General features: G+C 43.5%; 1 pseudogene across 1 annotated transcript; it reads left to right on the top strand.

Moving 5' to 3' along the window:
• Positions 1 to 18097: 18097 nt before the first annotated feature.
• LOC309653669 (serine/arginine-rich splicing factor 3 pseudogene) lies at positions 18098 to 18872 on the top strand (annotated as a pseudogene). The gene is made up of 2 exons: positions 18098 to 18137; positions 18328 to 18872. The product of its transcript is annotated as a serine/arginine-rich splicing factor 3 pseudogene (transcript).
• Positions 18873 to 26067: the final 7195 nt, after the last annotated feature.

The following is a 26067-nucleotide window of genomic DNA, read 5'->3' as shown; positions in this document are numbered from 1 at the left end:
CATGCATTGCCACTGATGCATAGGATTCCATAGTGTAAATATTTAACTATTAATTAATTTATTCCAATGTGTATTACAATATGAGTGATTTTCAGTTTGTGTCTATTGAGAACAGCACTGGTATATAAATTCTAGAACTTGAGCTTTGGCAGTGTGTGTGTAAATTATTGTTCAGTATACATGTAGTAGTAAAATTTTCGAGTCATAGCTTTCTTGTGTTTATCTTTTTAGATATTTCTAAATATTTTCAAAACATTTGTATGATTTTTCATCCTCAGCAGCAATGAATGAGATTCAAGGATTATACACATTCTTGTCAAACTTGATAATACTTGTCATTTTCATTTGAACTTTCTGGTTGGTGAGTGATAATTCCAGGTATCACGTTTTTGCATTTAATTGACTACTAAGAAGCCAAGCATCTTTTGATATGTTTACTTAACATTCTGTACTCTCTTTTTTGAAATATCTTTTGGTATATTTTCCCCATTTTGCTATTCCATTATCTTCTTATTGAAGACTTCTTTTTTTTAACATCTGAAGACTTTTTATTTAAGAGTTTTTAATATATGCTTGATATGAGTTCTTCTCTCTTTGTGTCTCTCCTTCTCTTTCTTTAGATGAGTGTCAGTTTTTAATGTTAATAACATCTAATTTGTTATTTTCTTCTTTATTTATTTATTTAGTCTTATTTCTATTTATTTATGTAGTCTTCTTATCTGTAGCAGAACACATTATTTATTCTAAACCACAAATATGTTTTCGTTTCTTTAATAAATCTAATTATTAAGCTTTAAAATTAAGTTAACTTTCTAAACTAAATATGTTGTATCATAGTGAGTATTAATTTTTCTATGACAGCTGAAATGTTACATTTATTCAGAAAATGTTGTATTCAGTTTTCTTTTCATTTGCTCCTACTTCTCATTGATTCACAGTGGTAAACATCACTTCATCCATGGATCTGACTTTTCTCTGATTTCTCATGGTCATTCTCACTAATTCGTCTTGCCTCCTGAAATATTTAGCAATCCCATTATTCCACAGAAGCAAAAACCTTCCTTGGGCCTTTTTCCTCAGAAGATTGATTATTCCCACATTTTAAATGGGAGATTGCAATAAGTTAGGAGAAAATGCCACAAGGGTCTCTCATTTTTTTTTCACATCTTGTATCAGCCTCTGCTTGCACTCTCTGTTCAAAGATTTTTGTACAACACATTGATGGAAGATGCCAGTTGTTTCTCTCCTTGGGGAAAAGACAGATTAATTACCTGACAAATAAAATAAAGAGAGTGTCTTGCTCTGTTCAAATGCTGGACAGGATTGCTTGCATCCTAATTTAAATGTTTCAGGTGACTGAAGCTTAAGATTCCTAAGCTTTAATCCATACTTGCACCATGCACAGCACCCAACAGGAGTGCTTTACATAACCCCATGAGACACTTGTGTGCAAGTGGAACAGATAAAAATATAAAACTATTGCTGTCTTTTTGTGCCATAAAAATGATTTTTTGTCTCATTTAAAATATTTTTTTCTAAAATCCAAAAACGTGTCAGGCTAAAATATTGTTATTTCAAATATGGTAAAATCGAAGACCCTTCAAATTTCTTTCCAGTTTTGTTGATGATGGAATGTTGTCAGAGATATGACTTCATTAAACACAATAGGTAAGATTCCTTCATAGGCCTGATTGGGGAATATGAAAATAATCCCCAGAAAAATCTGGACATTTTCTAGTTCTCAAATATTGGTTAAGATGGTAGAAAGGGCCCTTCATTGTCCTATATGTTAATGCAGATCAATTGTGAGAGGTGGGAATAAAACAAGCAGCCTAAATATCCTTTATGTTTGTTGTACTACTAGTAGAAAGAGGAAGGGTCAACATGTCACCATGGTTGATATAGCAAATAAGCTGCTTGAAACTACACAGAAATGTATCTGCTTGTGTTTTCTGTGCAGTTACCCTCTCTTTTGGTGTGCCCTGATACCTCCCTCAACTTATGTACCAACTCCAGCAGCATTAAGCAGAAATCCAAAGAAATCTATTCTTTGGAATTATGAGGAAGGGAAGAGTCGAAAATTTTATAGCATACTCTGTACAAGGATACACGTCACCATTCTTATCTATGTCATGCCATTCATGGAGGGTCAGTAGGTTCAGGGGATTCTGGAAGCACCAAGTTCTGTGGGGTTAATCACAGCTGCGTTCATGGGCAGTAAAAGAGAAGGGCCTTATCTTGGTCACTTTCTCAATGCTAGTAGCTACAAAAAGAAGAGGACAGCAGACATCTTAGGGAGAAGAGCCAACATTAAATGAAATGTCCTAATTACTCTAGGCAACTTCTCATGATGGACTCACATAGCTCCTCAAATCCCTACATACTTGCACAAGGGATAGTGTAATATTACTGGAGTGTCTGACTGCAGATTAACATTATTTTTGTTGAAAAAAATAAAAATAGGTTCAAGTGATAGGGTCTGAAAAGGGTTCACAGTGCGAGGGAAGCTATTGTAACAATGTGGACAGAACTCTTTGGATGGATTCATCATGTTTTGTTTTGTTTTTTTGCTGCTTCAGAATCTGTAGTAGAGATTGGTGTGTTCCATGATGCATTCCCGTTTCTTATAAGTTTTACATGGAATACCCCATTAGGAAGAAGTGCACGTAAGGAAGATTAGTGAATCAAACTCCTCTGCCCTCTGTCAGCAGTGGGTGCAAAGGGATTTAGACCAAGTGCTTTCATCCTTTTATGTGCAAAGTTTTCACTATATGAATGATGTTTTGTTTGTTTGCAGGTCAGGAGCCTTGGTCTCAATATCCCTGTTTAAAGTGTTATCACGTGTCTGCCAGAAAGAATTGCTGATGATACTGGAAAAAATTGAGAGTTATCCTTAACAATTAAGGGTTTTGTAACAACATGGATGGACCTAGAGATTGTTATACTGAGTGAAGCAACTCAGACACACAAAGACAGATATCATATGATACTGCTTATATGAGGAATCTAAAAAAAAAAAGGTACAAATGAACTTATTTACACAACAGAAATAGAGTCATGGATATAGAAAACAAACTTATGGTTACCAGGGGATAAGTGGGGAAGGGATAAATTGGGAGATTGGGACTGACATATACACACTACTATATATAAAATAGATAAGTATTGATAAAGACCTGCTTTATAGCACAGGGAACTCTACTCAATGGTCTGTACTGGCATATACAGAAAAAGAATCTTAAAAAAAAACAAGGGTTTGGGGATTATATAATAAATATAAATGTACAAACCTTTAACATGAAAGGAAAAGTCAGTTAACTCTGTGGTCCCTGTTATGGTGTAAACAATTTGTACCTCTAATTTTAAAATTTTGAAACCTAGCTCCCATGTTGATGGTATTAGGAGGAGGAGTTTTTGGGAGGTGATTAGGTCATGAGGCCAGAGACCTCAAACATGGGCTTAGTGACCTAATAAATGTAGCACACAGAATATCTTATGCCCATTCCATGATTTCATTGCCGAGCGAGAAGACCCATATTATGAACCAGAAATTGGTCGCTCGCCACACACTAAGTCAGCTGGCAACTTGTTCTTTTTTTAAAAAATTAATTAGAAAATTAATTAATTAATTTTTGGGCTGTGTTGGGTCTTTGTTGCAGTGTGCGGGCTTCTCATTGGGTGTCTTCTCTTGTTGCGGAGCACAGGCTCTAGGCGTACGGGTTTCAGTGGTTGTGGCTCACGGGCTCAGTAGTTGTGGCCTGTGGGCTCTAGAGCACAGGCTCAGTATTTGTGGTGCGTGGGCTTAGTTGTTCCATGGCATGTGGGATCTCCCCGGACCATGGCTCGAACTCTTGTCCCCTTTATTGGTAGGCAGATTCTTAACCACTGCACCACCAGGGAAGCCCCTGGTAATTTGTTCTTGAACTTTTCAGCCTCAGCAATTATGAGAAAACAAAAATATTCTGTTGTTTATAAAATACCAAGTCTCTCATATTTTGTTTTAGCAGTCAAAGAGCTGGCTGAGGAGAAATATCTGTGAGCTTGAAGAAACATCAAGAGAAACCTTTAAATCTCAAAAGAAAAGAGAAAATGGGCAGGAAAGAAATCAACAGAACAGAGTAATCAATAATTGTGGAACAATGAAAAATGCTGCGACCTATACATAATGGGTATAGCAGGAGGAGAATAAAGATAACAAAGAACAGAAAATATTTTCTAAAAATGACTGAGAATCTCCCCAAATGAATGTCTGACACTAAATCCACAACATCCAAACTTAGAGGAACATCCGAATAGTAAAGAAAACTGACCAATATCTCTCAGGAACATCAGTGCAAAAATCCTCAACAAAATATTACCAAATCGAATCCAACAATATTTTGAGAGAATTTTATATCATGAATGAGAGGGAATAATCCCAGGTATGCAAGCCTGGTTCAACATTCTAAAATCAAATAATTATAGCCATCATATCAACACCCTAAAGACAATCATTAGCATATCAATAGATTCAGAAGCCCTTTGAAAAAATCTAACACCCATTCTTCATAAAAACTCTCAGTTAAAGAAATAGACTGGAGCTTTCTCAAGTTGATAACAAAGATTTACAGGAAACTTTTATCTTACATCATGATTAATGGTCAAAAACATGAAGCTTTTCCACTAAGTTCAGGTAAAAGCAAGGATGTCCTCTTTCATGGCTCCTTTTCCATATTTTACTTCAAGTCCTTGCTAATGCAATAAGGCACAAAAATAAATAAAACAAATACAGATTGGGTAGAAAAAAATGAAAGCAACCTAAATAAAATGTGGACCAATATACTTTATGGACACCTCACCAAAGAAAATAGACACTATGCATATAAGTATACAGAAGAATAATCCAGATTACATGCTGCCATGAAAAAGCAAATTAAAAATACAATTACATACCACCATATAACACTTAGAATGGCTAAAATGTGAACAATGACAAGAACAAATTCTGTAGGAGATGTGGAACAATAGGAAATGTCATTTGTTATTGGTGGAAATGAAAAATAATACAGCTACTTTGGTAGTCTGATTGACACTTGCTATAATATTGAACATTCCCTTACTGTACAATCCGGCAAGTGTTCTCATGGATATTTACTGAAAGTAGTTTAAAACATACTTCCAGAGGAAAACCTGCATATGGATATTTATAGCACCTAATTCAATATTGCCAAAATGTGAATGAAACTAAGGTGTCCTCCAGTAGGTGAATGAAATGATATAGTATTAATATATTCTGGGAATGGGATAATATTGAGCACTAAAAAAGTAAACTATCAAGCCATAAAAATAGATGGGGATTCTTATTTTCTTTTGAAATATAGGTGATTTTCTTTATCTTGTAATTTAAATTTTATTGGAGTATAGTTGATTTACAATGTTGTGTTCATTTCAGCTGCACAGCAAGTGATTCAGTTACACATATGCATATATTCATTCTTTTTCAGATTCTTTTCTGATAAAGGTATTCTCAGAATATTGAGTAGAGTTCCCTGTGCTATACAGTAGGTCCTTGTTGCTTATCTATGTTATATATAGTAGTATTCGTATGTTTACCCCAAGTTCCTGATTTATCCCTACCCCCCACCTTTCCCCTTTGGTAACCATAAGTTTGTTTTCCAAGTCTGTGAGTCTGCCTCTGTTTTGCAAGTTAGTTCATTTGTATCAATTTCTAGGTTCCACCTAGAAGTGATATCATACAATATTTGTCTTACTCTGTCTGACTTACTTCACTTAGTACAATCATCTCTAGGTCCATCCAAGTGACTGCAATTGGCATTATTTTCTTCTATTTTATGGCTGAGTCATATTCCATTGTATATATGTATCACATATTCTTTACCTATATTCATATGTTGATGGACATTTTGGTTGCTTCCATGTCTTCGCTATTGTAAAGAGTGTTGCAGTGAACATTGGGGAAGATGTGTCTTTTCGATTTATGCTTTCCTCCAGATATGCGCACAGGAGTGAACTTGCTGGATCATCTGGTAGCTCTATTTTATTTTATTTCATTTCATTTCATTTCAATTTCAATTTTTTTGGAGAAGAGTTGATTTACAATGTTGTGTTACTTTCTGCTGTGCAGCACAGTGAAGCAGTTATACATATATCCAATCCTTTTTGGATTCCTTTCCCATACAGGTCATTACAGAGTATTGAGTAGAGTTCCCTGTGCTATACAGTAAGCCCTTATTTGTTTTCTCTTTTATATATAGTGGTGTGTATATGTCAATCCCAATTTCCAGTTTATCCCTGCCGCCTCCCCTCACTCTGGTAACCTCCATTCTGTGCTCCATAGTGGCTATTACCAATTGACATTGCCACTGATAGCGTAGTATTGGTGGCACAGTGGTTAAGAATCTGCCTGCCATTTCAGGGGTCACAGGTTCGAGCCCTGGCCCGGGAAGACCTCACATGTCACAGAACAAGTAAGCCCGTGCACCACAACTACTGAGTCTGCACTCTAGAGCCCACGAGCCACAACTACTGAAGCCTGTGTGCCTAGAGCCTGTGCTCCACAAGAGAAGCCACCGAAAAGAGAAGGCTTTGTACCACAACGATGAGTAGCCCCCGCTTGCTGCAGCTAGAGAAAAGCCACATGCAGCAATGAAGACCCAATGCAGATTAAAAAAAATAATAATAAGTAGTAGGTTTCTCTTTTTCCCACACCATCTGAAGCATTTCGTGTTTGTAGACATTGTGATGATGGCTATTCTGAGTGGTTCCAGGTGATACTTCTTTGTACATCTGATTTGCATTTGTCTAACATAAAGCAATGGTGAGCATCTTCATATGTGCTTTTCTTTTTGAACAGTGTGAGTAAAATTTACCCCTTGAAAAAGGGTTATTGAAAGGTTGCCTTGTTTTGAAGTCTATTTCGATTACCTACCCTAAGACATTTTTTGAGGGCTGTTGTCATTTACAGCTCCCCAGGCATTTTGAATATGAAGTGCCTATAAGGTCCAGTTTTTAGAGTTGTTGTTATGGGAAACAGAAGGCGGCAGGATTTCTACTGTCCCTGTCTGGTTGCTGACACAACCTTAGATGTAGGGAAAGTCCTATTCCTGGGTTTTAAATTAGAGTGGAATGTGCCTGACCAAACATGTAAGGGCTTCTGTCCCATTCCTTCTTCCCCCTTACCCTTCATCCCCCGAACAAATACAAACCCCTGCAAAATCACCTGTTGAGGGTGCTGTCTTGCAGAGTGGGATGACCCTAACGAAGAAGTCTGGAGGTCGGAGCCCAAACACCAGGATATGTTGAGACCAGGTGATTTTCCAAGTGTCATCCAGCCCAGAGAGTCCACCATCCTTTGGGTGTCAGAGGGTTGATTTAGTAGTATGAGGGCACACTTAGATCTGGAGATTGTGATCCCATGCAGAGGGGACCAGGTACTACATGTTCAAGGGGGGTGAATTAGCTGGCATATCCTCCCGAGGTCCTCAGGCCCACAACAGTCCAGTCTTGGGACCAAATTGGGTCTGTGTCCAGGGATGTGACACTAGCACGTTCACCGCGACTAAACGAATTTAGTGATCATTTTTCATTTCTGTAATTTAATTTTAAATTTATAATGGAGTATAGTTGATTTACCATATTGTGTTCATTTTTGACATACACCAACATGATGCATTTATACAGAGATGACTATATATTCTTTTTAGAATTATTTTCCCATTGAGGTTACTAAAGGGTGTTGAGAAGAGTTCCAAGTGCTCTACAGCGGGTCCATGTTGATTACAAGTTTTCTCTCTGTAAATATGTATATACTAACTCCAACCTCATGATTTATGCCTCCAACACACCTTTCCAGTTTGGTAACCATAAGTTTGTGTTCTAAGTCTGGGACTCTGTTTCTGTGTTGTAAGATAGTACCTTTCTATCAATTTTTAGATTCCCCTGATAAGTAATATCATATGATATTTTTCATTGTCTGATTTATGACACTTAGTATGAATGTATCTAGGTCCTTCCGAGTGGCTGCAAATGGCCTTATTTCATTCATTTCATGGCTGAGTAATATTCCATTGTACATATCTACCATAATTTCTTTATCCATTCTTCCTTCCAAGGACTTTTAGGTAGCTTCCAAGTAGAGGCTCTTGTAAACAGGGCTGCATAAATTTTGGAATGCCTGGGTCCTGTCAATTTACGTTTTTTCCAAGATACAGGCCCAGGAGTGGTATCGCCATATGCTCTGAAGCTCTGGTTTTTAGATTTTTAAGGAATCACCACCCACTTCTCCAGAGTGGCTGTTAGCAATTTACATTCCCACCATCAGCTTGTCAGGGTTCCCTTTTCTGCACACCCTGTCCTGCATTTCAGGTTTTACACTTTGTGAGGTTGGCCATTCTGACTGGTGCGAAGTGATATCTCTTTGTAGTATTAATTTACATTGCCCACCTGTTCTGTTGGTCAAAAATGGAGTAAGAGTTTTTCCTGAATATATTAAGGAATAACGCATACGGCCTTTTTGGCAAACTGCATCATTGGCGATGTTCAGCAGCTTTGCATGTGCTTTAATGGCGAGTGCAAACTACCTCTTGAAATTCCTTTCCTGCAATTCTGCCTTGCTTACAAGGCCTTTAGGAATACTTGGCTGAAGAAATGGCTCCATTAGAGGTGTCAATTACAACCCTGCATGTTTGTGAATTGCAGTGCCCCTGAGCACCGGTTTTCAACTTGTTGTTTAGGGAAGCAGACACAAAGGGGCTGGATTTCTACAGACCCATTCCGGTTACTGGGGCACCTGAAGGCTAGGGAAATTCTTCTTCCAGATTAGGAAACTAGAGTGGCATATGCCTGTCCAAACATCTAAGGCTCGTGTCTCATTCCATCCCCCCATTCCCCTTCTTCACCGGAAAATTCCAAGCCGTGAAAAACTGGCTGTTGAGTGTGCTGCCTTCCCAAAGTGGGGAGACTCTAAGGAAAGGAGCTGGGGAACCCGAATACCAGGAGAAGTGGAGATGGGGTGACTTTTCCAAACTCTTCCCGATCAGACGGTGTACCATCCTCTGGATGTCCCATGAATGTTTTAGCTGTAGGAAGGGTCCCCTGCATCTGGAGATATGGGACCCATGGAATGGGGGCCAGGCAGTATTACTCTAAAAGTGTTGCATTTGCTGTCCCATCCTCACGAAGCCTCTTAGACCAACGAGTGTAGAGCCTTAGGTCCCATCCAGCTCTGTGTCTAGATGTGGTCAGTCCAGGTTGCATCACAGCCCTTGAACAAATTTTGTAAGAATTTCTCTCTCTCTCACTGTCTTTTTTTTTGTTCTTGTTATTTAATTTTATAATGGGGTATAGCTGATTTTCAATACTGTGTTTCTTCCTACTCTGCATCTATCCACTTGATTCACTTAAAGAGAGACATCAATAAATTGTTTTACAGATTCTTACCAGTCTTATATATCCTTTTCCGGTGACAACAGTGTGCTGAGTCCAGCTCGTTGAGCTATACAGTAGGTCCTGTCGAATACCTATTTTGTTTATGGAACTGTATCTATGCTAATTTCAACCTCCTGGTTTATGCATCACCCCACCCCACCTTTCTTCTTTAGCAGCCATAAGTGTGTTTTCTAAATGTGTGACTGTTTCTGTTTTGTAATTGAGTTCATGTGTAGCCATTTTTAGATACTATCTATAAGTGATACCTTATGGTAAGTCTCCTTTTATGTCTGACTTAGGTCACTTAGAATGATCATACCTCAGTCTCCACGAGTTGCTGCAATTGGCCTTATTTCATTGATTTAATTGCAGAGTAATGTTCCATTGTACAGAAGTACCACATCTTCGTTATCCATTTATTGCTTCCAAGGACATGTAAGTTGTACCCAAATCGAGGCATTTCTAAACAGAGCAGCACTAAACGTATGGGGTGCCTGTGTCCTGTCGATTTTTGGTTTTCCCAAGATATGCGGCAAAGAGTGGAAGAGATGTATGCTCTGTAGCTCTGTATTTTAGACGTTTTAGGGAACACCATAGACTTCTCCAGAGTGGCCGTTGGCTATTTACATCCCTGTCATCAGTGAAACAAAGCTCCCTCTTCTCCATGGCCTGTCCAGCATTTTTGCTGTCTACACTTTTCCAGGATGGCCTTTTGATGAATGCGAAGTGATACTTCTTTGTAGTATGGATTTGCATTGCCCGCTTGTTTGATTGGCCAAAAAGGGCGTATGCGTTTTTTTCTGAATATATTTATTTTTATAATGGGGTTTAGCTGATTTTCACTGCTGTGTTTATGCCACTTTACACCCACTTGATTCATTTACAGAGAGAAGTCAATACATAGGTTTTAAGATTCTTACTAGTCAGATATATTCTTGTGCGATGAATAGGGGGAGTTGAGTCCAGTTCACTGAGCAAGGAGTAGGTCTTGTCTATTACACATTTGGTTTATGGAACGGTATCTGTGCTAATTTCAAACCCTTGTTTTATGCATCACCCCACCTCACCTTTCCCGTTAAGCAGCCATAGTGTGTTTTCTAAATGTGTGACTCTCTTCTGTTTTGTAATACAGTTAATGTGTAGCGATTTTTACATGCCCTCTATAAGTGATATCTTATGATGTGTCTTTTTCTGTGTGACTTATTTCACTTAGAATCATCGTACTTAAATCCACTCATCATGCTGCTACTAGCCTTATGACATTGATTTCATGGCTGAGTGATATTCCATTGTACATAAGTAGCACAACTTGTTTATTACATTTTTCTCTTTCCTGGGATATTTAAGGTGTACCGAAGTGGAGGTTCTTGTAAACAAAGCAGCCCTAAACTTTGGGGTGCCTGTGTCTTGTTGATATTTAGCTTTCCCTATTTATACGCCCATGAGTGGAAGTGCCCTATGCTCTCTAGCTGTGTTTTTTAGATGTTTTGGGAAACACCATACACTTCTCCAGAGTGGCCGTTGGCAATTAACATCCCGCCCATCAGCGTAACAAGGCTCCCATTTCTCCCTGGCCTGTCCTGCATTTCTCGTTTTTACACTTTTTTAGGATGGCCATTTTGACCGCTGGGAAGTGAGACTTCTTTGTAGCGCTGATTTGCATTTCCTGCTTGCTTGGTTGGCCCAAAAGCACGTATGCGTTTTTTTCTGAATATATTCGGGAAAAAACGCATACGCCCTTTTCGGCTAAGGGCATCATTGTCAACGTTTTGCCGCTTTTCATGTGCTTTTAAAGCGATTCGAATCTACCTCCTGAAATCTGTTTCCTGCAATTCTGCCTTACTTTCAAATCCTCTTCGTTGCCTTCCTTCAATATATTTTTGGATGATAGTTATCATTTATAACTCTGCAGGTTTGTGAATTACAGTGCCCCTGAGCTCCATTTTTCAACTCGCTTTTTTGGGAGCTGGCTGCAAAACCACAGGATTGCTTCAGGCCCTATTCTTGTTCTGGGGGCAGACTGAGCCTGTGGTTAATTCTTCTTCCTGATGGCAAATTAGAGTGACCTGTGCCTGTCCGAAGAGCTAGAGCTAGTCTCTCATTGGTTGTCCCTCTTCCCATTCATCCTCAGGACAAATTGCAAACTGTACGAAAGAGGAGGTTAAAGGTGCTGATTCTCCAAGTGGGGAGATTGTTAGGAAAGCGGCTGGAATGGCGAACCCGAGCACCAGGAGATGAGAAATGAGGTGCGTTTTAGAAACCTTTCCCGATCACACGGTGTCCCATCCTCTGGGTTTCCCATGCATGTTTTCGCTGTAGAAAGATTCCCTTGAACCTGGAGATTTGGGACCCATGGAATGGGTCCCACGCAGTATTACTTTAAAGGGTCTGCATTTGCTCACCCAACCTCACCAAACCTCGCAGCCCCAAGAGTGTCCAGCCTTATGTCTCATTCAGTTGAGGGTCTAGATATGGTCAATCCAGGTTGCATCACAGTCCCTGAAAGAATTTTGTAAGAATTTCTCTGACTTTCACTGTCTTTGTATTTTTTTTGTAATTTATTTTTATAATGGGGATTAGCTGATTTTCACTGCTGTGTTTATGGCACTTTACACCCACTTGATTCACTTACAGAGAGATATCAATACATAAGGTTTCAGATGCTTACTAGTCAGATATATACTTGTGCAGTGAATAGGGGGTGTTGAGTCCAGTTCACTGAGCAAGGAGTAGGTCTTGTCTATTACGTATTGGGTTTATGGAACGGTATCTGAGCTAATTTCAAACCCTTGTTTTATGCATCACCCCACCTACCTTTCCCGTTAAGCAGCCATAGTATGTTTTCTAAATGTGTGATTCTGTTCTGTTTTGTGATTCAGTCCATGAGTAGCGATTTTTACATTCCCTCTATAAGTGATATCTTATGATAATTGTCTTTTTCTGTGTGACTTATTTCACTTAGACTCATCGTACCTAAATCCACTGATCATGCTGCTGCTAGCCTTATGACATTGATTTCATGGCTGAGTGACATTCCATTGTACATAAGTACCACAACTTCTTTATCCATTTTTCTCTTTCCTGGGATATTTAAAGTGTACCGAAGTGGAGGTTCTTGTAAACAGAGCAGCCGTAAACATTGTGGTGCCTGTGTCTTGTTGATTTTTAGCTTTCCCTATTTATACGCCCATGAGTGGAAGTGCCCTATGCTCTCTAGCTGTGTTTTTCAGATGTTTTGGGAAACACCATACACTTCTCCAGAGTGGCCGTTGGCAATTTACATCCCGCCCATCAGCGTAACAAGGCTCCCATTTCGCCCTGGCCTGTCCTGCACTTCTGGGTTTTACACTTTTTTAGGATGGCCCTTTTGACCGCTGGGAAGTGAGACTTCTTTGTAGTGCTGATTTCCATTTCCCGCTTGCTTGGTTGGCCAAAAAGGGCGTATGCGTTTTTTCCTGAATATATTCAGGAAAAAACGCATACGCCCTTTTTGGCCAAGTGCATCATTGTGAACGTTTTGCCGCTTTTCAGGTGCTTTAAAGGCGATTCGAATCTACCTCCTGAAATCTGTTTCCTGCAATTCTGCCTTACTTTCAAATCCTCTTCGTTTCCTTCCCTCAATATATTTTTGGACGATAGTTATCATTTATAACTCTGCAGGTTTGTGAATTGCAGTGCCCCTGAGCTCCATTATTCAACTCGCTTTTGGCGAACTGGCTGCAAAAACGGAGGATTGCTTCAGGCCCTATTTTGGTTCCGCGGAGCAGGCTGAGCCTGTGGTTAATTCTTCTTCCTGATGGGAAATTAGAATGACAAGTGCCTGTCCGAAGAGCTAGAGCTAGTCTCTCATTGGTTGCCCCTCTTCCCATTCATCCTCAGGACAAATTGCAACCTGTACGAAACAGGAGCTTAAAGGTGCTGATTCTCCAACTGGGGAGATTGTTAGGAAAGCAGCTGGAATGGCGAACCCGAGCACCAGGAGATAAGAAATGAGGTGCTTTTTAGAAAGCTTTCCCGATCACATGGTGTACCATTCTCTGGGTTTCCTATGCATGTTTTCGATGTAGGAAGATTCCCTTGAACCCGGAGATTTGGGACGCATGGAATGGGTACCACGCAGTATTACTTTAAAGGGTCTGCATTTGCTCACCCAACCTCACCAAACCTCGCAGCCCCAAGAGTGTCCAGCCTTATGTCTCATTCAGCTGTGAACCTCGATATGGTCAATCCAGTTTGCATCACAGCCCCTGAAAGAATTTTGTAAGAATTTCTCTCTCTTTCACTGTCTTTGTTTCTTTCTTTGTAATTTATTTTTATAATGGGGATTAGCTGATTTTCACTGCTATGTTTATGGCACTTTACACCCACTGGATTCACTTACAGAGAGATATCAATATATAGGTTTTCAGATGCTTACTAGTCAGATATATTCTTGTGTGGTGAATATGGGGTGGTGAGTCCAGTTCACTGAGCAAGGAGTAGGTCTTGTCTATTACACATTTGGTTTATGGAACGGTATCTGTGCTAATCTCAAACCCTTGCTTTATGCATCACCCCACCTCACCTTTCCCGTTAAGCAGCCATAGTGTGTTTTCTAATTGTGTGACTCTGTTCTGTTTTGTAACTCAGTTCATGAGTAGCGATTTTTACATTCCCTCTATAAGTGATATCTTATGATAAGTGTCTTTTTCTGTGTGACTTATTTCACTTAGAATCATCGTACCTAAATCCACTGATCATGCTGCTGCTAGCCTTATGACATTGATTTCATGGCTGAGTGATATTCCATTGTACATAAGTACCTCAACTTCTTTATCCATTTTTCTCTTTCCTGGGATATTTAAGTTGTACCGAAGTGGAGGTTCTTGTAAACAGAGCAGCCGTAAACATTGTGGTGCCTGTGTCTTATTGATTTTTAGCTTTCCCTATTTATACGCCCATGAGTGGAAGTGCCCTATGCTCTCTAGCTGTGTTTTGTAGATGTTTTGGGAAACACCATACACTTCTCCAGAGTGACCGTTGGCAATTTACATCCCGCTCATCAGCGTAACAAGGCTCCTATTTCTCCCTCGCCTGTCCTGCATTTCTCGTTTTTACACTTTTTTAGGATGGCCCTTTTGCCCGCTGGGAAGTGAGACTTCTTTGTAGGGCTGATTTGCATTTCCCGCTTGCTTCCTTGGCCAAAAGGGCCTTTGCGTTTTTTCCTGAATATGTTCAGGAAAAAACGCATACGCCCTTTTTGGCCAAGTGCATCATTGTCAACGTTTTGCCGCTTTTCATGTGCTTTAAAGGACATTCGAATCTACCTCCTGAAATCTGTTTCCTGCAATTCTGCCTTACTTTCAGATCCTCTTTGTTGCCTTCCCTCAATATATTTTTGTACGATAGTTATCATTTGTAACTCTGCAGGTTTGTGCATTGTAGTGTCACTGAGCTCCATTTTTCAACTCGCTTTTTTGGGAGCTGGCTGCAAAACCGCAGGATTGCTTCAGGCCCTATTCTGGTTCGGGGAAGCAGGCTGAGCCTATGGTTAATTCTTCTTCCTGATGAGAAATTAGAGTGAGCAGTGCCTGTCCGAATAGCTAGAGCTAGTCTCTCATTGGTTCCCCCTCTTCCCATTCATCCTCAGGACAAATTGCAACCTGTAGGAAACAGGAACTTAAAGGTGGTGATACTCCAAGTGCGGAGATTGTTAGGAAAGTGGCTGGAATGGCGAACCAGAGCACCAGGAGATGAGAAATGAGGTGCGTTTTAGAAACCTTTCCCGATCACACGGTGTACCATCCTCTGGGTTTCCTATACATGTTTTTGCTGCAAGAAGATTCCCTTGAACCTGGAGATTTTGGGCCCATGGAATGATTACCACGCAGTATTACTTTAACGGGTCTGCATTTGCGCACCCAACCTCACCAAACCTCGCAACCCGACGAGTGTCCAGCCTTATGTCTCATTCAGCTGTGGGTCTAGATATGGTCAATCCAGGTTGCATCACAGCCCCCGAACGAATTTTGTAAGTATGTCTCTCTCTTTCACTGTCTTTATTTTTTTGGAATTTATTTTTATAATGGGGTTTATCTGATTTTCAATGCTGTGTTTATGCTGCTTTACACCCACTTGCTTCTCTTACTTAGAGATTTCAGTACATAGGTTTTAAGATTCTTACTAGTCAGATATATTCTTGTGCAGTGAATAGAGGGTGTTGAGTCCAGTTCATTGAGCAAGGAATAGGTCTTCTCTATCACATATTTGGTTTATGGAACGGTATCTGTGCTAATTTCATACCCTTGTTTTATGCATCACCCCACCTCAGCTTTCCCATTAAGCAGCCCTAGTGTGTTTTCTAAATGTGTGAGTTTGTTCCGTTTTGTAATTCAGTTTATCTGTAGCGATTTTTACATTTCCTCTATAAGTGATATCTTTTGAAAGGTGTTTTTTTCCTTTTGACTTATTTCACTTAGAATCTTCGTGCCTAAATCCACTCATCACGCTGCTACTAGCCTTATGACATTGATTTCATGGCTGAGTGATATTCCATTGTACATAAGTACCGCAACTTCTATATCCATTTTTCTCTTTCCTGGGATATCTAAGGTGTACCGAAGTGGAGGTTCTTGTAAGCAGAGCAGCCCTATACTTTGGGGTGCCTGTGTCTTGTTGATTTTTAGTTTTCCCAATTTATACGCCCATGAGTGGAAGTGCCATATGCTCTCTAGCTGTGTTTTTTAGATCTTTTAGGAAAGCCCATACTCTTCTCCAGAGTGGCCGTTGGCAATTTCCATCCCACCCATCAGCCTAACAAGGCTCCCTTTTCTACTTGGCCTGTCCTGCATTTCTGGTTTTTACACTTTTTTAGGATGGCCCTTCTGACCGTTGTGAAGTGAGACTTCTTTGTAGTGCTGATTTGCATTTCCTGCTTGCTTGAGTGGCCTAAAAGGGCCAGGAGGGAGAAGGGAAGGAGTTTCAAGGAGAAGGACAGAGAGCAGGAGAAGGAGGGGGTGAGGGAGAGAGAGGGGGGAGTGGGATAGAGGGATAGAGGGAAGGAGGGAAAGACAAAGATATCTCTCCCTCACTCCCTCTATCCGTCTCTCCCTCCCTCTATCCCTCTCCCTCGCTCCCTCTCCTCCCTCTCCCTGTCCCTCCAGCTCTCCCTCTCCCTCCGTCTCTCCATCTCCCTTACTCCCTCCCAGAGATGGAGAGATGTAGGGACAGGCAGAGACAAGGGAGAGGGAGAGAGGGAGAGAGAGAGGGGAGAGAATTAGAGAGGGAGAGAGAGAGAGGTCTCTTCCTTCCTCTCTTTCCCTCTCTCCTCCTTCTCTCCCTCTCTGCCTCTTCCCTCTCCCTCTCCCTCTCTCCCCCCTCCCTCTCCCCGTCTCTCTGGTCTCTGCCTCTCCCTCCATCTCTCCCTCTCTGGGAGCGAGTGAGGGAGCGGGAGAGACGGAGGGAGAGGGAGAGACAGAGGGAGAGGGAGAGACAGAGGGAGGGAGAGGGAGAGGGAGGGAGAGAGGAAGGGAAAATGCGAGGGAGGGAGAGGGAAGGAGGGCAAGACATCTCTCCCTCTCCCTCTCCTTCCACCTGCCTCTCTCCCTCTCCCTCCCTTCCTCTTCCTTTCCTAGAGGGAGGGAGGGAGAGGGAGAGACAGAGGAAGAGGAGAGGGAGGGAGCAAAGGAGAGGGGGAGTCGGAGAAGGAGGTAGGGAGAGGGAGAAGGACAGAGGGTGCCTGCTTCCCTCTCTGTCTCCCTCCCTCCCTCCCTCTCCGTGTCCCTCTCTCCCCTCCTCTCCCTCTCCCTCTGTCTCTCCTTCTCTGGGAGGGAGAGAGGGAGAGGAAGAGGGAGGGAGAGTGAGAAGGAGGGAAAGTGATGGAGGGAGGGAGAGGGAGAGAGGGAGGGAGAGAGGGATAGAGGGACGGAGGGAGAGATGTCTTTCCCTCCGTCCCTCTATCACTCTCTCCCTCTACCCCCCTTTCTCTCCCTCTCCCCCTCCCTCTCCTGCTCTCTGTCCCTCTCCCTCCACCTCCTTCCCTCTCCAGAGAGGGAAGGAGGTGGAGGGAGAGGGAGAAGGAGGGAGGGAGGGAGAGGGAAAGAGGTAGAGGCAGAGCGGAACAGGGAAACAAGGACAGGGAAACAGGCACAGGGAGAGGGAGGGAGAGAGGGAGAGAGGAGAGGGAAGAGGGAGATGAAAGAAGGAGAGGAAAGAGGTAGAGGGAGAGAGGGAGAGGGAAGAGGGAAAGGGAGAGGGAGCGAGGGAGGGGAAAGAGAGAGAGGGAGAGGGAGAGAGGGAGGGAGAGAGGGAGAGACAGATGGAGAGAAAGAGAGGGAGAGGGAAAGAGGGAGAGGGAAGAGGGAGAGGGAAGAGGGAAAGGGAGAGGGAGCGAGGGAGGGGAAAGAGAGAGAGGGAGAGGGAGAGAGGGAGGGAGAGAGGGAGAGACAGATGGAGAGAAAGAGAGGGAAAGAGGGAGAGGGAGAGTGGAACAGGGAAAGAGGGACAGGGAGAGAGGGAGGGATAGAGGGAGGAGAGGAAGCAGGGAGAAAAGAGAGAAAGAACACACCATCTACACTTCTGTCAAATGACACCGGGGATCCTTACACAACCAGGAGAAAATAACACAGGGAGGCTCTTTCTCAGCTGGAACTGGAACTGCAGACGGGGCCAAACACCACCAGGCTGGCCACAAATGTCCAGCCGCTGCTCCAGCCCCGTCAGCTGTGAGTCCGGTCACCAGGGCTCTGAGTGTCTGCTCCAGGGAGCTGGGGTTCACCCTCTCACCCGGGAGGCTGGGCCAAGACAGCAGGGCCCCGGGCTGGAACATAGGTGGGAAAGCATCCCCACAGGATAGCTTGTGTAAGCAGATTCAGCTGCCAGATTCTAGAGGCCCGGGACCACCCTGTGGCCCGTGAAACCCAGGAGCCACGAGGGTCTTGCATCGTGATTCCTGTCCATTGGACTGTAAAGTTTATGTAGGGAATCTTGGAAACAGTGGTAACAAGGCTGAATTGGAACGAGCTTTAGGCTATTATGGACCACTCTGAAGTGTGTGGGGTGCTAAAAACCCTCCTGGCTTCGCTCTTGTTGAATGTGAAGATCCCCGAGATGCAGCTGATGCTGTCCGAGAACTAGATGGGAGAACACTATGTGGCTGCCGAGTAAGAGTGGACCTGTCGAATGGGGAAAAGAGAAGTCGAAATCGTGACGCCTCCTTCTTGGGGTCGTCGCCCTCGAGATGATTATCGGAGGAGGAGTCCTCCACCTCCCACACATCTCCAAGATGGAGAGCCTTCTCCGTCAGCCAGAGCAGGTCCCTTTCTAGATATAGGAGAAGAGAGAGATCCCTGTCCCAAGAGAGAAATCACAAGCCATCCCGATCTTTCTCTAGGTCTCCTAGCCGATCTAGGTCAAATGAAAGGGAAATGGAAGACCACTTTGCAAGAGGAGTGGTGTACAGGCAATAACTTCATTTGGCAGGAGTATGTACAGAATATTCAAGTTTTGTTTGAGACTTCCGAAGCTTGGTGCACTTTTTAAATGTTTTAGTTGTTCACACTTGTTTGTCTCTTGGGACAGTGACACATAAAGGTGTCATTCTCTATGGTTTGAAATGGATCCTATGAGGCATGTAATATGAAGAATTGTTACCTTACAATGTTCCCTTAAGCAAAATTGAATTTGCTTTGAATTTTTGGTCTTGCCTAGACTGATAATGAAACTCTAACTCCTGCCCACCTAAAGTGTGATGTTTACTATTATGGAAACAACACTGGCAAACATTGAAAAGACTTTCTGTAGCTGGGATATGGTATGCAGCTGTAGTTAAGCAAGCAGTCTTTAAAAGGTGCTGTGAATCCAAGCCAGCAGGTAAAAATGAAAGCCGCACCCTTACCCTAGATTAGAGGTTTAAAAATTCCACTAGTCTTCACACTGGACAAGAGGTTGTCCAGGGAGTTTAAAATCTAAGAAGTTTCAAGGAAGTTAGTTTACCTTTGAGTTAGGTCATACGTCCCCTCTGTGTTTGCTGTACATGAATACATAGCTCTTTGTAATATTCTTTGGAAATTTGAGATTATCAAGATACCAATGTCCTGCCAGATTAAGAGTATATTGTAGAGCTGAACTTTGAGTTACTGTGCAATTTTTTTTTTTCATGCTGTCATTTGTAATATGTTTTGTGAGAATCCTTGGGATTAAAGTTTTGGTTGCAAAAGAAAAAAAGAAAAGAAAAGAATCCGCCTGCCAATGCAGGGGACACAGGTTCAAGCCCTGGTCCGGGAAGATCCCAGGTGCTGCAGATCAACTAAGCCCGTGGGCCACAACTACTGAGCCTGCACTCTAGATCCTGGGAGCCAGAACTACTGAGCCCCCGTGCCACAACTACAGAAGCCCACACGCAACGACGACCCAACGCAGCAAGAAAAAAAAGACGATACTGGCCAGGTGATCAAGGGTAAAATCGTTTGTCATAAGTCCCGTTGATGGTGTGTATCCTTGATGTGACCTGAGGAAAATGGCATTTTTATCTCTGTCTGGGTCTTCCGCCCCAAACCCCATAACTCCAGACCAACCATAAGAAAACATCCGAAAACAAACAGACAAACAAATTGAGGGACAAAATACCTGACCAGTCCTCCTCAAAACTTTCAAGGTATCAAAACCCAGCGACGTCTGAGAAATGTCACAGCCCAGAGGAGACTGGGACAGAAAAAGGATGTTAGGGGAACACTAGGGAAATGCTAATAAAGTTTGGACTTTAGTTAATAACAATGTATCCATCTTGGTTCCTTAGTTGGATAAACATGTCGTACTAAGGTACTAACGAGTTGGAAATAGGGGTACTGGGTCAGGGTCCACGGCACTCTGTACACTCTGTACAGATCTTTGCAACTTTTTTGTAACTCTAAGCTCTAAAATTAAGCGAGTACTGAACAGAGCTAAGAATGTTATTTCCCTGATTTGAACATGCCTGAGTTTCTTTTCATGGTCACATTTTTGCTATCTGGATGTGTCTTGGCATCAGTAGCAAAGGAGAGTTGCCAGCCCCTGGGAAGATGTGGGTGGTTTGCAGGTGGCTTGCTCTGGAGCTGAAGACCACGGTGGGAAGTCTGCAGCCTCGGGCTGCACTTAGAACCATGGGAGGGGATGGGCCAGCTCAGTTAGGGATGGAACCTATAAATAAAACTTTTTTCTTTTCCGTTATGGCTTATCACAGGATACTGAATATAGTTCCCTGTGCTAGACAGTAGGACGTTGTAGTTTATCCATCCTATATTTAATAGTTTGCATCTGCTAACCCCAAACTCCCAATCCAACCCTCCCTCACTGTTTCTCCCCCTTGGCAACCACAAGTCTGTTCTCTATGTCTGTGAGTCTGTTTTTGTTTTGTGGACGAGTTCATTTGTGTCGTATTTTAGATTTCACATATAAGTGAGATCATATGATATTTGTCTTTCTCTTCTGACTTACTTCACTTAGTATGATCATCTCTAGGTCCATCCACGTTGCTGCAAATAGCATTATTTCATTCTTTTTATGGCTGAATAATATTCCATTGTATATATGTACCACATCTTCTTTATCCATTCATCCATCAGTGGACATTTAGGTAGCTTCCATGTCTTGGCTACTGTAAATAGTGCTGCAATGAACATTGGGGTGCGTGTATCTTTTCTTTCTTTCTTCCTTCTTTCTTCCTTTCTTCTTTTCTTTCTCTCTCTCTCTTTCTCTCTTTCTTCCTTTTTTTCTCTCTCTCTTTCTCTCTTTCTTTCTTTTTTCTTTCTTCTTTTATTGTCACACGGCATGTGAGATCTTAGTTCCCTGACCAGAAATGGAACCCATGCCCCCTGCACTGAAAGCGCGGAGTCTTAACCACTGGGCAACCAGGGAAATCCCAGGGGTGTATGTATAGTTTTGAATTAGAGTTTTCTCCGGATCTATGCCCAGGAGTGGAATTGTGGGACCCTATGGCAGCTGTATCTGTTCCTGCACGCCTCACATCAACCACCTGCACTCCAATCCTTGCTCTCAACGTCATCTTCGGGGAACCCAACCTGCGACAGGGACCTTGACAAGAAGAAATGGCTCAGGGAAAAGCTACCTGCACAGGGAGGAGATAGAGGCCATCGCCCCTGGGGTGCGGCGGGGACAGTGGGCACAGAAATTTGTCATTTCACCCACCCCCGATACTCATCTCAGCCCTCCTGGCTGCCCCACTCTAGGTCACCTCGGGATACAGAGGTGACCCGGTTAGAGTCCCTGCCTGTGCAGGAATCTGGGGGCACCAGCGGGTCTGAATAATATTAGTGCAGGGTATCCCCCATGGCACTGGGTTTATTCGGAGCGGGTCATCCTCTGCTGAGGGCCTCTCCTGGTCACTGTGTGGGGTTTAGCAGCATCCCTGGCCGCACCCATTTGATTCCAGGGTCCCCTCCCCCCCAGTTGTGACAACCACAGATTTTCCACACACATCACGGAAGAACTGGGTGAGGCGGGGGCAGGATGGCTCTGGGCGAGGACAGCTGTGTTGAAGCAACCAGCCTGGCCCAGGGCAAGGTCTGCCCCAATCCCGTCAGCGCCTGCATTTAGAACTGCCCCTTTCCTCTCCCACCTCCCCTGCCCTGCAGTGGTCTCCGAGACATCATCCCCATGTAATAAATCACACCTTCTCAGTTTACTGTTTGCTGCCCTCGCTAGAACGTGAGCTCTTTGAGGACAGGGATGCTGTTATGTCCCCAGCACCTAGAATAGTGTCTGCTCTGTAGTAGATGCTTCATAAATACTTGCTGAATAAAGGAGTTGAATACAGGGATAAGTGGATGAATGAATGAAGGTTACAATGGAAGGAGGGGGGAGATTCCCTTTCTGGCTCTCGGGGGTTGGGAGATCAAGTGAAAGATCTGTCCTAAATAGGCTGACCAGCCTTCTGGGGTCCCCTGGGACTGAGGGTTTCCCCAGAATTCCAGCGCTCAAACCTGAGCGGTCCTGGGCAAACTGGGGGCGGGTGTTGGTCACCCTATCTAAACACAGTAACAATTCCAGCTGCAATAGCAATGGCCAATGACCTCTACGGTCTTATTGACCATGCACAGTTCTCTACCTGGCAGGGAAGGGTGGGCCGGGATTGGAATTCTGGTGATCCAGGGCGGGTGAGGGCACACCCCGGGCTTGTGGAGTGGAGTCCAGGAAGGTTCTGGAGGAAGTGACAGTGACACAGGAGGGAGGGAGGAGTCTAAGGAAGAACGTCCCACATGACAACATGTGCCAATGGCCCTGGGCCCAAGGTCACACCTGACCAGGGCTTGCTTTTTTTTATTTTCTAATTTACTTTTTCCCACATGGATATGCAATTGTCCTAATGCCATTTATTGAAAACTCCTTAATTTCCCTACTTTCTATCATATCAAGTTCTCATATATCTGTTTCTGGACCTTTATTCTATACCATAGAGCTATACGTCCCATCCTTGCACCACTAGGGCTGTTTCATCACTATAACTTTATTTATCCATTTTTTTTGGCCGTGCCGTGCGGCATGTGGGATCTTATTTCCCTGACCAGGGATCGAACCCGCGTCCCCTGCAGTGGAAGCTCGGAGTCTTAATCACTGGACCTCCAGGGAAGTCCCCAGGGCTTGCTTTGACATCCATGGAATGGTGGCAGGTGGGCACAGGGAGCAGCTGTCTGTGAGCCATCCTGTGTAGAAATGCAGGGTGGAGGGGAGGACAGGTGGAGCTGGAGGGGGAGAAGCGGAGGAGGGAGGGAGGAAGGGAGGGAGGCCGGGTGAGAGACAGACAGAGAGTTTCCTGAGACAATAGCTCTGGCCGTGTCCTAGGGCATGAAAGCTGAAAATAGCTCCTAGTGCCGGGAGCCTTGGAGCCGGAGCCTGGGAGCCACGGTGACTGGCTCTCCTCCCTGGTGTGTGTGTGTTGCAGCGGGGGGGTGGGGGGGTTGGCTCTGGGCTTCTCAGGCTGGGAATGGGGTGCACAGAGCAGGGACGGAGCAGGGACCCTTCTCTCTGGGACCTCGTGGGCCATCCTCAGCTCACAAAGCTGAGCCACTCCTGGCCCTACGAGTGGGGGGCTTATCCTCCCTGTCCCCTGGATCATACCCCCTCACACACAACTTCCCCATGTGTGTTCCCAGCAACCAAGAGAATCTGTTTTTAAAAGATTTGGGGGAGGGGGGTAACCATACAAACAAGAGCAGAATGGATACTTTTTCAGAATATGAATGGCTCTGTGTAAGCCCACCCCCAGGGTAACCACAGTCCTGACCTCTAACACTCTTGACGAGTCAGCCTTGGTCTGGGCTTGCGGACCCACGGAAGCTTCCTCATCCCCTCCTTCAGATCCTGACTCTCCCTCGGCGTCTTTGTGAGAAGCACCCGGGGAAGTGGGACTGCTAGGCTGTACTGCTGCTAGAACTCCACCTGGGCTCCACCAGGCTCCAGCCCCCTGCCCTGTCCACCTAACTGATCCTGAGGCACCTCAACTGGTAGGAGCAGCATCACCTTCCCTCCTGGGACTTGTGACACTTAAGGGAGACCCCGAAAGACAAGCCTTTGGCTCCCTGGCTGGCAAAGAGCAGGTACTCAATTGTCATAAGTGTCCGTATCAGTGAGGGTTCTCCAGACAAACAGAATCCATACGGGGTGTGTGTGTATATACACACACACGTACATATGTACAAGCATACAAAAATATACAGCTGTGTACATATGCAGTATGCGTACACACATATACACATATAGTATATACAATAAACACATACATATATACACACATAAAATGCAGTTTGTATATATACAGTATGTATACACACATATACACATAATATATACAATACACACATACATATACACTATACATACACACATATAAAATGCATAGTTTGTATATATACAGTATGTACACATACGTATAACATATGCAATATACACACCTAGGTACATATATATCATACATATATACACACATACAAAGATATTTAGGTGTGCATATAGACAGTATACATACATACACATATAATATATGCAATACATACACGTACATACATATAGACACACATATACACCTACATATAAAAGCATATAGCATAAAAATATATGTGTACTGTATATAGAAATTCATCGTATATATACATACATATATCATATATATAAGATATATACACATACATATATACAATGTATACACACACACACACCTATATGTAAATATGCGCATGGACATACACATATAAATTCATACGCAAGTGTGTATATAATAGTATATTCATATATACATATAATACCTAGAAACATATACACATGCAGGTATACAACAGATATACACACCTATATATAAATATACACTGTATACATACATACATACAGTGTACATACACTGTCTATATACACACACCCATAAATCAATATATGGGTGTGTGTATATATACAGCATGTTCACATTTATAATATGTATACTATATATATATATACACATACATACATGTATACAATATATACACACAAATATATAGGCTTGTATGTATACTGTATATAGTACTTACACATATACTACAAACGCACGCACATATAAACATATGTGTATACATATATATAATATGTATACACACATATACAAATTAATAGGCTTGTATATATTCAGTATTTTTACATATATAGTTTTGTTTTAAGGAGTTGACTCATGTGACCGTGAGGCAGGCAAGTCAGGGCAGGACTCTGGGCTGGAGACACAGGGAAGAGCTGATGTGCCAAGGCCATTGGAGGAACAGTTCCCTCTTTCTACGGAACCTCATTTTTCTCTCCAGTCCTTCAACTGATGGACGAGGCCCACCCACGCCACGGCATTGACAATCTCCTTTATGCAAAGTGGTCCAATTTCAGTGTTCATCTCTTCTGAAAAATACCTTCCTGGCCACATCTGGAATAATGTTTGTGGTTGCCGGGGCCCCACGCAGTGCGCACATGAGATTAACCATCCCCGTGGCGATGACACTTTATTTTCTCCCTTGACCATTGTCACTACTATTCCAATTAAAATGGCAGCGCCATGAGGGCAGGGCATTTCCTTTTTTGCCAGTACTGAGCGTCCAGGTCTGGTGCCTAGCATAGGCTAAATACACAGCATTTTTGTGAACAGAAGCCAGGATTCCGGCTGCCATATTTAATGAGGAATTATAGTCTTATTATTGGGGGGGAGGTGTCACGGTACGTCAAGGGCGGGAGTCGAACCCGCCACCCCAGGCCCCGAGGGGTCTCCCCGGGTCTCCACTTCGGGCCGGTGGGTGTGGCCGGGGGCAGCTGAAGACGTGCGTGCGTGCTTGCGTGCGTACGTGCGTGCGTGCGTTCGTACGTGCGTGCGTGCGTGCGAGGGGGCGGGTCCACGGGGCGGGAGGCGCTCGCTGCGAGTGAGTGGTTCAGCTGGCCCCCGGCTCATTGTGCTTGCCTCACGCCGGCCCCAGTTGGCAGCAGCGCTGGAGGCCCCGGGCCTGTGACCACAAAGAGGGAGCCGGGGGCCGGACGGGAGCAGGCCGCCGGCGGCGGCGGCGGCGGCGGCGGCGGCGGCGGCGGCGGCGCGGCGGCGGCGCCGGCTGAGGCCCAGGCCAGGCTCCCTCCCCTCAGACTCCCGCCCGCCCGCCTGTCCCGCCCCCGCCG

This window comes from Balaenoptera physalus (assembly GCF_965194825.1).
Source record: "Balaenoptera physalus genome assembly, contig: HAP1_SCAFFOLD_811, whole genome shotgun sequence".
Taxonomy (NCBI): domain Eukaryota; kingdom Metazoa; phylum Chordata; class Mammalia; order Artiodactyla; family Balaenopteridae; genus Balaenoptera; species Balaenoptera physalus.
This window is presented reverse-complemented; position numbering and strand designations above follow the sequence as displayed.